Source organism: Natrix helvetica (genome assembly GCF_964273705.1).
Source record: "Natrix helvetica genome assembly, chromosome: 7".
Classification (NCBI taxonomy): Eukaryota; Metazoa; Chordata; class Lepidosauria; order Squamata; family Natricidae; genus Natrix; species Natrix helvetica.
The window spans coordinates 60,347,013-60,362,250 of NC_138558.1; the positions used below are offsets into that span (position 1 = coordinate 60,347,013).

At 38.1% G+C, this 15,238-nt stretch overlaps 1 protein-coding gene across 3 annotated transcripts in view; it reads right to left on the reverse strand.

Annotated features, from left to right (window-relative positions):
• Nucleotides 1–15,238, reverse strand: part of SPOCK3 (SPARC (osteonectin), cwcv and kazal like domains proteoglycan 3) — a 166,815-nt gene that overhangs the window by 28,873 nt on the left and 122,704 nt on the right. The window lies entirely within an intron of this gene.

The following is a 15,238-nucleotide window of genomic DNA, read 5'->3' on the forward strand; positions in this document are numbered from 1 at the left end:
ACTGAATTTTTACAAACAGCCTATGTCTTATGCTAGACAGCAAATGTTATTGTGGCTGCAAATAGCATCAAAGACATCAACAACATAGGTGGATTGAAAACAAGACTGTCTAAACCAGGGGTGCCAAACTCGAAGCCTGCGGGCAGGATGCATCACGCGCTGGCCACACCCACTTGTGGTTTGGCGAAGGGGAAAAAGTCACCATACCTCATGTGACAACAACATGATGCTGTGAGTTTGACACCCCTAGTATAAGCCCAATGACAGTGATAGCCAAAGGTTTTCTATGGATTGCTTAGTTGGTCGTAAGTCACTTTTTTCAATGCCATTGTAACTTTGAATGGTCAATAAATGAACTGTTGAAAATTAAGGACTACCTGTATTTGGCCTCTGTTGGAAAAGGGGGGATCATTGTGGAATTAAATTTAAATTGCAAAAAACAATATTAAAGATAAAAGGTTCCCCTAGCACACTAGTCATTCCTGACTTTAGGGGGTGGTGCTCATCTCAGTTTCAAAGCCGAAGAGCCAGCGCTTTCCAAAGACGTCTCCGTGGTCATGTGGTCAGCATGATTAAACACCAAAGGCGTACGGAAAATGGTTACCTTCCCACCAAAGGTGGTTCCTATTTTTCTACTTGCATTTTTACGTGCATTCGAACTGTTAGGTTGGCAGAAGCTGGGACAGTAATGGGAGCTCACTAGGGATTCAAACCGCCGAACTGCTGACCTTTCTGATCGACAAGTTCAGCATCTTAGCCACTGAGCCACCGTGTCCCATACAAAAAACAATATTATTGGGATTCAATAACTTGTGGAAAATATAAAAAAAATAAAATAAAATGAAAGCACTTTTTCTATCTTCCTTTTTCAAAGAAATGGCAATGTGGGTTAACAGTGTCCTTGATAAATTAGCATATAAATTATTTCAAAAACTGCTTCTCAGTTTTTTTAAAAAGTAAAACAGTTATTGAAAAATATGTCCTCAGATCAATCCTTTGAAGGTCTCTCAAGCTATGTACTTCAACTACCTCAAAAGACCAAACCACATAAAAATTCTATTTCTTTTGTGTTTCTAAACTTTATGTGGCTTGGTTTTTGTTAAGGGTGTATGCAGTTTCTCAGTTGCATCTGAAATTAGATTGCTTGTAGAAATAAAGTGACAGAGTGGCAGATAGTAAAATGAACTACGGGCTATGTAAGATGTCTTTCTAAATTCTGTAAGGATAAATTTTACTAGGAATGACAGGATTTTTAATTTCTGGGGAAGTAAATATTTTATTTCCTGGCAAAGAAAGTAGATATATAAATCTATTTTTCCCATTTTCTTTTAAAATTAAATAGGTCATCACTCTAATGGGTAGGCAAGGAATACCAAAAGCTCCTGAAGCAGTATTCCTATCCCTGGATTCCTATAATACCTTGAACTATTTCTCTCATATTTCATTCATACATACACACAAATATTCATACGTCACTGCAATAAATCTGTAATATCAAATGCTTGGCAAAGCACAATTAGCAAACCAGAGTAATGTGGAAAATTAATTAATTTGAACTGAAATAAATAGGGTATTATATCATTTATATACAATATAAAATTCCATCATAAAGTTTCTGGAAGTTCAATAAGCTAATTTAGTTTTAGTAGGAATTATTGTGTTTGTCATTTGTACCTCTGTAACTGTCTGATTTGGCACAACAATCAAACAGGACTAGCACAGACTTCAACAGATAGTTAGGACAGCAGAAAAAAACAATTGCGACCAGTCTGTCTTCCATTGAGGACCTGTATTGTGCACGAGCCAGAAAGAGGGCTGAATACTTAAATACCTCACATCCTGGATATAAACTGTTTCCACTTCTTCACTCAAGATGACACTATAGGATATTGCAAGCCAAAACACTAGAATTCGCAAAACATGGTCTTATGCCCTAGGACTGTGATGGCAAACCTATTGCACACGTGCCAGAGGTGGCACGCAAAGCCATCTCTGTGGGCATGCATGCTGTCGTCATCTACTCTTCAGATTTCCGTCACACACATGCACACCAGCCAGCTGCTCTCTTCTGGATTTTGGTGCATGTGCTCCAGTTTCGGCACTTGGTGCCGGAAAGGTTAACCATCACTGCCCTAAGATATCAAACCACGTAGTAGATCTGTATTACTATGATTATCCTTCTCCTCCCTTTACTTATTCTTTAACACTGTGTGACTATCACTTTGTTGTCTGTATCTTATGATTTATGTTGATTGCTTTTATTTCGTGTCTTATGACTATCACTGAGTGTTGTATCTTATTATTGTATTATGGATATGATCATGATTAATCACTTGTTCCTTGTATGTTAAACAGAGTTTATGCACTGGAGACAAATTCCTTGTGTGTCGAATCAGACTTTGCCACTAGAGAATTGTAATTTAAATAAAACTAAAAATGGAATTGAATAAACTTCCATCGTGATGTTTCTGGAAGTTCAACAAGTTAATCTTGGCAGGGGCTTTGTTACATAACACCAGGACCATAAAGAAAAAACATATTTACTCACTCCCATCCCTACCACCAGGATCTTACAAAAGGGAGAAATAACAAGTTTCCCGTACATTTACATTGGATGGTAGAATTTTAATTTCCATATATAGGGCAGTATTGTTTTTCAAAAAGGACTGTGCATTTGATATGCCTAAAAAAAAAAAAAGAATCATTTTTGTTTTATATCTCCCCTTTTTCCTTCCTTGTAGTAGGAGAAAAGAGCGATAAACAATAAAATAAATGAAGAATAACTACTTCTATATGCTGGATTTTTCAACTCTCACACTTGGATATAATGTGCTTTGTTCAACATACTCTCAAGTTACATATGGACCACTGGATGATTTTAAGGCAATACATCACTATGGAAACTGATACTTCTGTGCTGGTTTTAGGGTGATTCTCTGTTAAATGGTTTGTATCGTTTAGTAATACCAACACTACTATTATATATTTTTTCCCATTTAGGCTGCTGAAATTAAGAAAGAATGTGGGATTGCTCCCAGATGGAAAACTATCGCAAGCTTAGTTCAGATTTTATTTTGAAATTGAGTGCTCAAAGTGCCAGGGACCCATTCTTTTATGCTTCATTCTGATTGTTACTTTAAATATAGCAGGCTTGGGTCGTGCACATGCCCAGTGAAAACGCAGACAATGTCACATATTATTGTAATTTCAAACCAGCTAGGCCCATGATGGCGAACCTGTGGCACATGTGCCACAGGTGGCACGCTGAGCCATTTCTGAGGCATTGCCCTGTCAGCTGATTTTCGGCCTTGATTTTCAGCCATTTTTTGCTCTCTGGGGGCTTCTCTGAATTTTCTGGAGGGTGAAAAACTGCCCAACACGCAAACCAGAATTTTGGGAACAGACCTCCATAAACTATTTAAAATTGCAAATAGAGTGATGTCCATTAATAAAAGTACTTTAAGGTCAGAATTAAACCGGCAATAAAAGTGCTAATTAAAATAACAGAACAAGTGAAGAACAAGGCAGTTACTAGATGTTAAAGAAATAAGAATTTTTTTAACATCTACTATTGCCAAGGATGTGAATATTAATATAATAAAAAATGGATATGAAATGCTGGAAGCGAAGTACAAGGCAGTTACTGTTAATAAGAAATAAGAAATTGTTAACATGTACTGTGACCAAGGTTGTGATTGCTAATATCATAAAAGATGGACGTGAAAGTTGAAACTGTGATTTAAAACAGACTAATATAGTCTGCATTAAATTAGTCTATTTCTATAGTACAATTTCAAGGATATTTTTAATTACCTTATTTTAAATATGAATATTAAACATAATATTCTGTAAACTATTAGAAAACTACTTGCTAAGATTATGACAAGAAAATCCAGGGAATATTTGTTCTCTTTATTGCTCCTGATCATCTTCCAAACAATGTCCCTCAAGATCGGTGGTGGCTTCTGGATCTCTTTGCAACCGGTACGCTGCAACGGGACCCGGAGTCCACCACATGAAACGCGTGCAGCACACGTGCAACATGTGTGTGTGTACTTACCACCTGCAACACTCCAGCTGCTCAGCGGAGTGTCGCGCAGGCACCATACGCCCCGTGCGCAAATACATGCCCCAATTGGCTCAAATAGCGGTAAGGAGAGTGGGCAGATGGATGGGCCCTCCGGAGCACCATACCGGAATGGTAACTGGTTTTCCCATCAGGCACTGGTATGCCCATACTGGGGCATACCGGTCGTATCCCACCACTGCTCAAGATATATCAGTGGATTCTCAGAACATTAAAACTATTTTGTAACTTTTGCTATAGTTTTTTAGAATTTCCTTTGCCATGGTGAACCAGTGTGGTGAGTTCTTCTCTGTGATGAAATTTGTGAGATTTATATGGGACATTTTTAGTTAGCCTGTGAGTTTAATGAAGTACTAATATAAGTGACAGTCATTCTTCCTTTAATACATTGATTGACCGGAGATAAGTGGGGAGGATTGAAATTATTATTTCTCCTAGTGGCAAATCAAAAATTGGATAACTTTGTTTATGGAATAAGAGAATCAAGCACCAAACTTTGCTCCTACCTCTTCATTCAGACCAGAGTATTTGCAGCAAGCTGGGATTTTGCCAAAATGATAAAAAGTACAGTGTGAAATTGAGAAGTCTTGTGTGTGACGTTGTAAGAAGTAGCAGAGGAGTTTGCATTGAACATCAAAGCACATAGTCCCAGCCCACATTGCCTCCTTGTTTAATCTCCTTGCAGATATCTATCATTCTGATTCCCTTTATATGTTAGCTGGATCCACATAAAGCTCTGCTAATATTGATTTCCAAAGATATGCAAGAAAATTTGAGTGAGCATTTTTCTATAGAATTCTCTGTGTGGGTCTGTGTTTTTCTGTATGTACATGCATTTGAGATTGAAACTTGCATAAAAACTGCTTCCCTAATAAAGACCTTCATGAATTTAGCACAAGGAGAACTAGTTAAGAACATCAGATTTATGGGCGGAATTTCCAATTATGAGCAAGTTAGTAAGGGCATCCAATAAAATGCACTTGCATTTTTACCAGTCAATGTTGGACTGCTTGGACTAGCATCTGAAGTTTTTTTGTCAAGATTTTTCAGAAGTGATTTTGCCACTGCCTGATTCCCAGAGCTGAGAAAAAGTGATTGGCCCAAGATCACTCAACTAGCCTTATTAGAATGCCTCTCGTAATGCACACAGTACACTCGGTGTAGATAGACCAGGGATCAGCAACCTTAAACACTCAAAAGCCCCCCGTTCAATTCTGGAGCCGACCGGAAGTCTGGTTCCCCCACCATAGAGTCTCCTCCTAGTGCAGTGTCCTGTTTCCTCTATCTGTCCTAATCAAAAGTCCTATCAATTGTGGAACCAACTACAAAACCCGCCCCTTGCCAGAGTCTCCTCCTGTCACGCCATGCTCCCCCCCTCAACCGGAAGCTCCTCTCAAAATTGTAGCACTGACCAGCGGCAGAGAGCAGCAGCAGAGGGATGAAGGAGTCACATGCAGCTCCAGAGCTGCAAGTTGCTGACCCCTGAGATAGGCTTTCTCACTCTTTCTCTTTAGATCCCAAATTCTGGGTTTTAGAAATTACCATCTGAAAAAAGCATTCACATGTACACATTAATATTCTAATGGCTTATTTTTTTAATTGCATTTACAAATGTGTTTATGACAAGCATTGCGGCAGGGAACTGGTAATTAGTCTCTATTGAAAACAGATCAAAAGTTCTGTTGCTACTTTACTTAAAAAATAGTTCTGCCATTAAAAACAGATTTTTATCTAAGTTATTATGGCTAGATTCAGATTTGTCTCGTTAAAAGGTACTTGGTAGACTTTTCTCGTATAAATATAAATAAATTCACCATATCAAACCAGAAAGAGTTGAACTCAAATATCTGAGGGGCCCCTGGTTAGAAAAAATAGGTTATAATAGCTTTCAATGTGAGAAGATTATTCCCGGACAGTTTAGAAATATGACATAATACTTGGCTTAGGAACACCTTATGTGTAATTATACATTTGTACAAAAACAAAGGGTATTATGAACATTTAAAATGTAGAAGCGTCAAAAATAAATCCATGCATTTCGCTTATTTCAAAAAATAAATGGGACAAAATGTACATAATTTTAAGCTTAAACTTTTATCATTATATTCAGCAAACTATTATAATAGCTATTCAACTGTAACCATTTTTTTAAATGACAGCATTGTGCAGTTAATTGCAAAGGTTAATACAACATTAGGTTGTAGAATATGCCATCTTACTATAATTAGAGCTGTTAGATTTATTAAACAATCAACAGAATTACAAAGGTAAGGGATGATTATGAAATGGGTTCTTTCTCTCAAAATTAAAAGAAAAAAAACAAGAATAAATTCCTAAGCATTCATAAAAAGAAAGGCATTGCTAAGTGGATCTTTAATAATTATGGCTATGCCTAAAAGAATCAGTTCTGATTCAAGTTGAGCTGGAAGTTAGAAATATAGAGAGAAGACATTATTCAATCTGGTTGACAAGCTTGGTTTTGAGGAAGTCAATTTAATTAAAACCACTCTGAGATTAAATATTAAAGAAAAAAAAACCTTGCAATTCAGAGAGAGGGAGGGGGGGAGAGATTGAAATTGTGATTGTCCAGATAAAGCAGGCAAAGTCTTAAACCTTGTACTCATTTTGCCTGGGCTATCCTTTCCTCCATTAGTTATTTAGTAAATTAGTTATTTAGTAAATTATTTATAACTTTATGTAGTTATTATTTCAATTTATTGATGAGGGGTTTGTACAAATTCAGTTATCATTTTGCAAGAATTATACTGTAAGCCAGGGACGTGCGGTCAGGGGAGGCAAGGGAGGTTTTGTTGTATTCGGGTCTTTTCCCGTGTAAGGTTGCACGGGAAAAGACCCGAATACAACAAAACCAGCATACCTACACCCGTGAAAATCTACGAAAACAAATATATATATATATATATAATATTATAATATTATATACATCCATCCGGACGCGCCCGGGAGCTGCGGAGGGCGGAGATAGAAATGTTGTCGCCGCTCCCGGATGATGAAGGCACGAAAGCGACTGGGGAACGACGAGAACCTTCCTGCCTCTGCTGGATTTTGCGCGCGCCTTGCGACTGCAATATGCGCAGAGGCAGGAAGGTTCTCGTCGTTCCCCAGTCGCTTTCGAGGACTGCGGAGCGCGAGCCGGCGGAGCACGCTCAGGAAGGTGGGGAATGGGATCACGTGTGCTGGAGGCTGAGGCAGCCTGACCCTCCAGCACACGTGGTCCCATTCCCCGCCTTCCTGATGACGTCACCAGCCTCACCAGCCATAAACCTCACCGCACGTCACTGCTGTAAGCTACAGGCATTCCTCAAGTACGACTGTAATGGAGTCTGCGAATCTGAGGATTTGTAGGAGAGAATCTCGTAACTTGACCGCAATCACTCCCTGCTTTCGTCCATGCATTCGCTAATTGAATGTGAATTCAATTGAACTGAATTCGCTAATTGTTAAGTGCACCTGACGTATCTCAGGATGGGAAAGATCATGGTGGTCCTAGTGATGGAACAGGTCACCTGCTTTGGACCACACAAAGCCTCGCTTGACCCACTGAGATACCTCATGCTCCTGCCCCTATGGTCCCCATAATTGCACCCCTCCCATCCTGCCACACTGTGTCACTTACTTTCTGAACATCTGTCTCCTCTCCACCCTCTCTGCCATGCTTTCGTTGACTGCTTGCAGTCTTGGCATGAAAAGTGTTTGCAAGCCGGTGAGACTTTGGGGCAGCGAAATAGCCTTGCTTCAAGCCTTCCATCGGCTTGCAAACACTTTTCATGCCTTCCCAGTCACGGCACAAAGAGTATTTGCAAGCCGATGGGAGGCTTGAAGCAATGCAATTTCATTGCCCTAAAGTCTCATCGGCTTGCAAGTACTCTTCGGCTGGAACTGGTACAGGCTTCGGTTCGCAGAGAACAGAGGTTTAAAGTACTATCATGCGAGATCTTGCAAGATCAGTAGTGCGAGATCTCATGCTACTGATCTTGTGTGATCTCTGACTACTTTAGGCCTGTTTTCTGCAAGTGCACTCTGCCATCATTTGTAAGTGTGAACAAGCGCCGTGGTACTGCAACATTCATAACTATGGGACTGGGTGATAACTACTATGTCATAACTTTGAACAGTCACTAATCATAACTCAGGAATTACCTGTATATGCAAAACACAAAATATTTCTACAACTCTATTTGTTTTTAATCACAGATTGGATGAAATTAGAAGAGGAGATAGATTGTTTGATATCATGGCACTAGTTTTACCACAATCAATTCTTGAAATATGTATTTTTTTTAAAGATAGCAAGGACAACTCTAAATTGTACAGCAAAGAACCTTAGTTGTATTAAACCAGTTCAGGAATCAACCTATTCCATCTTTTGAATAAAATTTCCAAAGAGCTATCAAAGCAAGCTCTTATTTTTCCATATGGTCTCCTGAATAATCAGTCTCTCCTGAATAATCAGTCTTGGCATGATGCCAAAAAGTATCTACTAATTTACTGGGGTGAATAATCAGTCCTGATATGTTGTCAAAAAGCATCTACTGGGGAGAGTTGCCTATATTTCCATGGTGTCAGGAGAGTTGGAATAAATAACTAGTATGCCGGCTCTGTTCAGGAATATCTTCCCTTTATAATTAGCTTTGATAAGGTGACAAGTTATGTAGAGTACCTAACTCACCACTTTATCAAAGCACTTACCCATATTTTTCGGAATATAAAACGCACTGGAGTATAAGACGCACCCAGGTTTTGAAGAGGCAATTTTTTTTAAAGTAGGTAGATAAATAGAGGGATAGAGAGGGAGAGAAATACAGAAGGTAGGTAGGTAGGGGGATAGAGAGAGTAGTTAGGTAGGTAGATAAAGGGGATAGAGAGAGAAAAATAGAGAGAGAGAGAGACAGAGAAATACAGTAGGTAATTAGGTAGGGAGAGATAGTTTAGATAGGTAGAGGGATAGAAAGAGAGAGATAAATAGAGAGGGATAGAGAAAGAGAAATACAGTAGATAGGTACGGAGAGAGAAAGAGAGAGTAGGTAGGCTGGTAGGTAGAGGGATAGAGAGAGAAAAATAGAGAAATACTGTAGGTAGGTAGGGAGAGAGAGAGTAGGTAGGTAGGTAGATAGATGTTTCCAGGTATATTTATCCATGTGCTGGAGAAGGAAATTGCTGACAACCTTTAGCACCTAAAACTTTGTTTCTACTGGGACAGCACTTGATCAATGTAATAATTATCAACCACTCTAACTAAACAGCTTTCCGAAAGGGGGGGAAGTTTTTGCACTCTGCAAACCTCCCCAAAACGGTCCATTTTTCGTGAAACCGGGCCCATATTTTTTGCAAAAAAAGACAGCTGGGGGGGGCTTGCAGGGTGCTCCTGGGCAGGGGTGGGGTCGGAGGGCAAAAATGAGCAAAAAAGGCCCGTTTTTTGCAAAAATGGCTTTTTATTTATTTATTTTTAATTTTAACCATCACTTTTTCCATTTGATTAGCATCTTCAACTTCTTCATATTTTGCTGTCAGTTACACTAAAACTTCCAACTTCTTCTCTATCCTCTCACGTGTATCTGATAATTTCTGTATTTCTGAGAGTATCTTTTGCAGACTTAAAACTTCTTTCTGTTGTTGAAATTGTGCCATTATCTCCAGCTAACAAACACTGCTATTCTAGCTTAGAAGGTTTTAAAAGAATTAAGCATCACAAAAATACTGGTAAACAGGTTAATGCCAATTGTGCAACAAACGATTCATAAAGACCAGCCTGGTTATATACAGGGGAGACAAATGAAAAGTAATGTAAGACGAATTATCAATATAATGGAATATTTGGGAAAGAATAACCAAGTCCCGGCAGTGCTTTTATTTTTAGATATGGAGAAAGCATTTGATCAAGTCAATTGGCAATTTTTAATAAAAATATTACAAAAGATGCAGTTCAGAGAGCATTTCATGCAATCTATTAAGGCAATATATCAGAAACAGACAGCATAAATTATAGTTAATGGAGGCTTAACAGAATCTTTTAAAATTGAAAAAGGAAGAAGACAGGGGTGTCCCTTGTCTCCATTATTGTTTATTTTAACCTTGGAAGTATTGTTGAATAGAATACGTGGGTCTGACGAACTACAAGGAATTAAGATTAGGCATTATGAATACAGAGTAAGAGCATTTGCGGATGACTTGGTTGTAACTTTAACTCAGCCGGGAGAATCAGTTACAGGTTTAATGAATATAATTAATCAATATGGTCAAGTATCTGGGTTTAAAGTAAATCTAGGGAAGACAAAGATGATAGTTAAAAATATGACTATAAACCAAAAAGAAGAATTAGAAAGAGTAACAGGATGTGAGATAGTAAAAAAGGTTAAATATTTGAGAATTTATATTACAACTTCAAATGGGAAATTATATAAGTATAATTATGAACCATTATGGCATAAAATACAGATAGAAATGAATAAATGGAAAAAAGTACAATTGTCTTTGTTGGGAAGGATAGCAGCAGTTAAAATGAATGCTTTGCCTAAGTTTCTATTCTTCTTTCAAATGATACCAATACTTTAAAAAGACGCAAATTTGGAAGAATGGCAGAAAGGTATTAACAACTTTGTTTGGGCAGGGAAGAAACCAAGAATAAAACTTAAAATAATGCAAGATATATGCGAAAGAGGCTTAAAAATGCCCAACTTAAAATTATACTATGAAGCAGCAGTTTTAACAACAATTAGCGATTGGATTAACCTAACAGAGGATAGAATATTGAATATTGAGGGCTATGATCTGGTATATGGTTGGCATACTTATATAATATATGACAAGAAGGTGGATAAGTTTTTTAAAAGTCATATTTTAAGGAATGCTTTATTGAATGTTTGGAAAAAATATCAATATAGGTTAAATGATAAGATACCTATGTGGGGGGTGCCCAGATACGCTATAGAGAACATAAGTATAGAACAAAAACAAGATGTAATTACATATGCAGAACTTCTTAGTATGGATAGAGGTGTGCCACAGTTAAAATATTTGAATGTACTAAGAGAGGAAAGGATAACTCAAACCTGGTTTCAGTACGGACAGTTACAAGCTAGATGGAAAAAAGACAAGAAAACTGGTATTATCCAAAATGAGGATAATTTGATAAAGCAAATTAGGGACCAGGGTCAAATGCATATAAAAAGGTTGTATAATGTATTGATAGAAATAGACTCTGAAACAGAATTAGTTAAAGATTGTATGATAAAATGGGCACAAAATTTGAAGAACCAATAATGATGGAAACATGGGAAGAGATCTGGGTAAGAAATGTAAAATTTACACAAGCTCAGAACTTGAGAGAGAATTTTTACAAGATGCTGTACAGATGGCATTTAGATCCAAAAAAGTTAGCCTGTATGTATCCAAATCTACAATCTAAATGTTGGAGATGTGACTGTGTTAGTGCCACGTATTACCATATTTAGTGGACTTGTAAAAAAGTTAAAGCATTTTGGATAAAAATATGGTGGGTTATTCAAAATATTTTGAAAAAGAGGATAAAGTTCATGCCCCAGTTGTTCCTGTTAGGTATAGTTGTACTGTTATAGAGACTAATTTGATTTTGAACCTAACGACGGCAGCAAGATTGTTGGTGGCGCAATATTGGAAGAAGGAAGAGTTTCCCACTATCCCACTGCGTTTCAAGGTGTTGATTACCATCTTCAAAGCGCTCCATGGCACAGGACCTAGCTACTTGCGGGATCGCATCCTGCCCCATACATCCCTACGACCAATTCGCTCTCACAGAGAGGGACTTCTCCGGGTGCCGTCCACTAAGCAGTGCCAGAGGGCGGTGCCCAGGATCAGGGCCTTCTCTGTGATGGGCCCAGCCCTCTGGAATGACCTCCCCCCCGACATTAGGATTACTACCGACCTCCACTCCTTCCGTTCAAAACTCAAGACCCACCTTTTTCAACTAGCCGGCCTGGCTCAATTATACTTCCATCTTTATCCTCCTGGCAATCTTTTAAATTTGTAATTTTATATTGGGGTATTTTAATTTTAATTTTATTATGACTATTCCTATGTATTGTACTATGCGATTTTGACACCTCCTCCGTGAAATGAAATGTTTTAATTGTATAGTATGTGTTTTTATTTATTGTACGCCGCCCCGAGTCCCTTTGTGGAGAGGGAGCGGCTAACAAATCTAATAAATTCAAAAATTCAATTCAATCCAAGAATGGACATTAAAAGTAGTAAACTTAGCAGAGATGACCAAAATTTCAGCGTATCTGAAGGACCACTCAGATGAGAAGTATAAGCTGGACTGGAGAAGTTTGATTGACTATATTCAAAACAAATACCGGACTAAAAAATTTCAGTTAGCTTATGAATGAAGGCATAAGGAATGCTACAATTTATTTAAAGTTAGTTTAATAAAGGGGGAGTTAAAGCACAAGAATGGTAACATGTTAAAATTAGTTAGCTTATGTTAGCGTATGGTTGTTAAATGTTTATACCCTTTATTCTGCTCTGGGAGGTCGGTGGGAGGGAAGGAGGGATAGGGATGGGGGAAGAGGGAGGGAAAGGAAGGAAATAATTGTAAAACTTATTAAAAAATTGTAATAAAAAATTAAAAAAAGAAAAAATCAAAAGATAACAACAATAATGTTTCACCTTTACTTCAAAGGAACATCTGTGTGCTTTTCTTTTTATCACTCTCTATAAACAAACTGTGAGACCTTGGAGTGCCAAGCCAGGATAATCAGTAAAAAAAGTGTTTCGTTTTCCAATACACAAACTTCTAGCCTCCTAGCAGTGTTACAATGTATTTCTTTGCTTCTTTTTGTATCTTTTTTGTATTTCAAGGTAAAAAAAATGTCTGATTCTTAAATATGTTAGAAAAACACCCACAATAATGAAAGAGGAGAATTTGAGTCCATAGATTACAGAGAGTTGTAAAAGAAAAAAAGTAGAAGAAGGAAACTTAATCCATTCGTTTTAAAAGGCTTGCATAAATTCCATCCATGAAGATAATGTTTAAAAAGTAAGATAACCCACTGTCCAAAACCAGTCCAAATTTAATTTAAAAAAAATGGGCTGTTTTTTTTGTCAAAAAAAATTGCATGCATAGCCTTATGGAGGCTTATAGAGTGCTGCAGGGTCTGAGGGGCAAAAACGGCCCATTTTTCACTCATTTCTGTCCTCCCCAGCCCCCAGGAGCTCTCTAAAAGCCTCCATAAGGCTATGCATGGCCATTTTGGTGAAAGGGCGGGGCTTCAGGAGGCAAAAAATGCTGTATTCGGTGTATAAGACTCACCCAGATTTCCAGCCTCTTTTTAGAGGAAAAAAGGTCCGTCTTATACTCCGAAAAATACAGTAATTTAGCAGACTTCACCTGTTATGTGCAGAATTCAGGAGAACTTATCTCTGACTTGGCCTTACATACCGGTAGTACTGTAGTTTTGTAATCTAAAACTGCTGGGTTTTCTTGTGATACTTAGAAAGTTGCCAAAGCAGCTTAGGGGGTGGAAATCTCATCACTGCTCTAACACTTGTGATACCCTGTGTAATTAATTAGAACATGGCACAAAGCTAGGATGGTTCAGAGAAAATAGCCTTGCATCTCCTTTTTTGAGTAATACCTATTTGCATGGGAACCTTTAAATATTGATTTGGCCCAATTCGTATACTGAGACTGCTAAAGTCACGTTGTCAGAACTAACAAAGAAATGTACCTTGTTACTACCATAAGAGACAGCAAAGCTTAGAAGAGAGAAAATGCACGAGCAGTTCTGACCCAAATTGTGCCTCCACAAAAGAACCACGATAAATACAGAAGAACCTACCAACCAATTATTCATGCTAATGTCATGCTAATGTCAGTCTAGTAATGACGTTGAGCCTATCTCAATGTCATGCAGCCCTCAAGCTTTCTCCGTATGAAAATGAATTTGCAACTTCACATATTGTGTCTTAGTCAAGAAGCAATAGAAAAGCCATAACATAATAGCAATAGCACTTAGACTTACATACCGCTTTACTGGGCTTTATAGTCCTCTCTAAGCGGTTTATATAGTCAGCTTATTAACCCCAACAATTTGCGTCCAGCCACTCGGCGGAGCATCACACAGGTGCTGTATGTGCTATGCATGTGCGCGGAAGCACCAAAGACTTAGAAGACAGGTAAGGAGCTCGAGTGGGTGGGTAGGCCCTCCGGAGTACCGTTCCGGAATGGTATCTGATGCTCTGGGCAGGCTCTGGTACGCCCATACTGGGGCGTACCACCTGCAACCCACCCCTGATTGTATTGTATTGTATTGTATTGTATTGTACTGTACCGTACTGTACTGTACTGTATTGTATTGTATTCCATTCCATTCCATTCCAGACCTCGGAAAGATGGAAGGCTGAGTCAGCCTTGAGCCTGGTGAGAGTCGAACTGCAAAATTGCAGGCAGCCGGCAGGCAGCAGAATAGCCTGAAGTACTACATTCTAACCATTGCGCCGCCATGGCTCTTTTCTTAGAGGAAGGTGTTTTTTTTTTTTCATTTTTATTAAAATACTCAAGTATGTGTAAAGCTGGAAGGAGCAGAAAGTCATTTGTTACATATCTTTTTTTTATTCTTCAACACACTGCACTTTTGTATTTCTTTAGTTTTTAATATTTTTATTAGTATTAGTTTTTATATTGATATCTGTAAACTTATTGATAACTCAGCCTTTTTCCAAGTAAAACCAATTGGCCAAATGGTACATGCAAAAACAATTATTAAAAATACGCCAACAAACCCTTGATTCTATATCGCTTTCTGCAAAAGATATAAATAGAGACTCTTTTACATCTAATGTGGTTTATGGTGACTTCATGGAGATATCAGTAATGGCTGAAACTGGCACTGAACAAACCAGGCTTAGAGACAATTGTTATCTGGATAGCTCAGCCATCCAATGCTACCAGGCAAATGGGCCAAGTATCCATCAATTAGAAAGGCAGAAAGAAGAAGCCAACAATTTACATGCTGGAACACAAATGCAGAGAGTTTCTGCAGTGAGCAATCAAATAACTTGTTAAGGCTTGTCTGGAATAAAGACAGTAAATTAGCTAGCGGTGTATGGAAATTTTCTGCTAAGTCTCGGTGAAAGCTGAACTAAAGGTTA